Here is a 2538-nt window from a genome sequence, read left to right on the forward strand (position 1 = left end):
TGCCACATGTGAACATAGACTGAGAGGAAAGAGGCAGATGCAAGCTATGGACTTGTATTTTATTTTATTATTTTATTTTTATTATACTCACTTATATAGCGCTGATATATCAGCGCTTTACAGACAATAGCATCACCAATGTCTGCCCAATGGGGCTCACAATCTAAGGTCCCTATCAGTACTGTTGAGTCAAGTATCAGCCGTAAATAAAGTGATAAATCTGGCCATAAAATATATAATTTGATGTGCGATCCGATGATTCATTCCATAGAAAATGATTCCCATGCTTGTTACCTTTCAGTGCAATTCTTTGCTGACTGCTGTATATAAACTAATTTAGTATTATAAATGAATACAGATGAAATGAAAGCACAAGGTCTGTCTGATAAATGTTCCAAATTTCCGTCAGAACAGATTATTTTGGTACCACAGACATAAAAATGATCACTATTGTTTATAATCCTATGTACAGAGAAACTTCTGGTAGACAATTTATCTGTACATGTGGAGCATTCCATATTTTTTCTGATGGATTTGTACAGAATCTGATAAAAAAAAAAACTTCACACAGTAAGGCCTCATGCACACGGCCGTTGTTTTGGTCTGCATCCGAGCCGCAGTTTTGGTGGCTCGGATGCAGACCCATTCACTTCAAAGGGGCCACAAAAGATGCGGACAGCACTCAGTGTGCTTTCCGCATCTGTTGCTCCGTTCCGTGGCCCCGTAAAAAATATATAACATGTGCTATTCTTGTCTGCGCTTTGCGGACAAGAATAGGCAGTTATTTGAAAGGCTGTCCATGCCGTCCCCACAAATTGCAGAACGTGCACGGACGCCTTCCATGTATTTCAGATCCGCGGTTTGAGGACCGAAAAAAAACGGAACGGTCGTGTGCATGTAGCCTAAAGGCCTTACGGCACTCCTATTACGGTTCTGTACAATACGGAGCTGCAATACAGTCACGGGCTTGATCCTTTATGTCTGCAGATAGCCTCGAATCTGCTAAGTAGAGATGAGTGCATCAATTTTAAATGAATTAGATTCAACCCAAATTTAGTCAAAATTAAAGTCGATGCAAATTTGAATTTTTGTTGGGAAATTTTGGAGAGAGAGAGACAAAGAAAATAATAAAAATATTTTTTAAAAATTACAAAAAGTGAGAGACGCGATAGAAAAAAAAGAGGAGTCCTAGCTAGGCTTGAGCGAATCGAGCTTCGGATCATAGATCCGAAGTTGATTAGTTAAAAAACTATGTTGTTGATGATGTGTCTGTACAGAATTAAAAGGTATGTGCTCTGCGTAGCCAAACTTCGTCTCGGCCGAAGATACGAATCCGAAGTGGGCTTTGGTGCTGGCTGGTACCTTGGACTCCTATTGTAAAATGTTTTTAAATACGCACATAGAAATACTGCAGTCATTCACTGAAATCTCGCACAACATTGGCCGAGATGAAGTTTGGCTACCCGGAGCCAATACATTTTAATGCTGTATGGAATTATTTTTTTAACAAATCGACTTTGGTCTGAAGCTTGATTCGTTCATGCATAGTCCTAGCCCTAGGATGTCATCCACAAATTTTCATGCCAATTGGAGCACTTTTCATTTGAGTAGAATCACTTCGGACCATTATTGAACCGGTTTGGCCAAATCGAACCGGCATCTAATTTTGAGCATTTTGCTCATCTCTACTCCATTGACTTTTTATCCCAAAACAGTTATTTTGCCATATATATCAATTTCAAGCATAATAGCCAAAAACGTTAACCCTCTTAAAACTAAATGTTACAGAAAGAGCTCATGCACACGACCGTATGTATTTCGCAGTCCGCAAAAAATACGGATGACGTCCGTGTGCATTCGGTATTTTGCGGAACGGAACAGGTGGCCCCTAATAACAGTCCTATCCTTGTTCGTAATGTGGACAATAATAGGACATGTTCTATTTTTTTGCGGAACGGAAATATGGAAACGGAATGCACACGGAATAACTGCAGTTTTTTTTGCGGACCCATTAAAATGAATGGTTCCGCATACGGTCCGCAAAAAAAATAGAACGGACACGGAAAGAAAATATGTTCGTGTGCATGAGGCCAAACATTGAATAACTGATAGGATTCTGCCCATTCTACAGTGCAACATATCTAATTTGGATTGTTTCTTTTTTTTTTTCAACATTTTGAATAATTCGTAGTTTTTGAGCACTGGTTATTTGTTCTTTTATTTAAAAAAATGTGCTGGATATACAATTTTTACTTTAATGTCATGTTTCTATTCATAAATATGAGGTTTAAAGATGTCTGTTCTGATATTAAAGTATTTATCTGACCTGTGGACAAATATTTGTGTCTACCCCTACCCCATTCAGTGTCAGGGGCTCTGCAGTGACCCAAGTAGGATGCTGGGTTTGCACATGACTAAGGTCATTTGATATGTGGGTGGGGTGTGTATAAAGGAAAGGCAGCAGTCTGAAGGTTTCACATGAGCTCAGGCAGGACCACCTCCCTCTCTACTGGGGTTTTGGTGCAGATGAGAGTGGAA

This window comes from Bufo gargarizans, chromosome 5 (genome assembly GCF_014858855.1).
Source record: "Bufo gargarizans isolate SCDJY-AF-19 chromosome 5, ASM1485885v1, whole genome shotgun sequence".
Classification (NCBI taxonomy): Eukaryota; Metazoa; Chordata; class Amphibia; order Anura; family Bufonidae; genus Bufo; species Bufo gargarizans.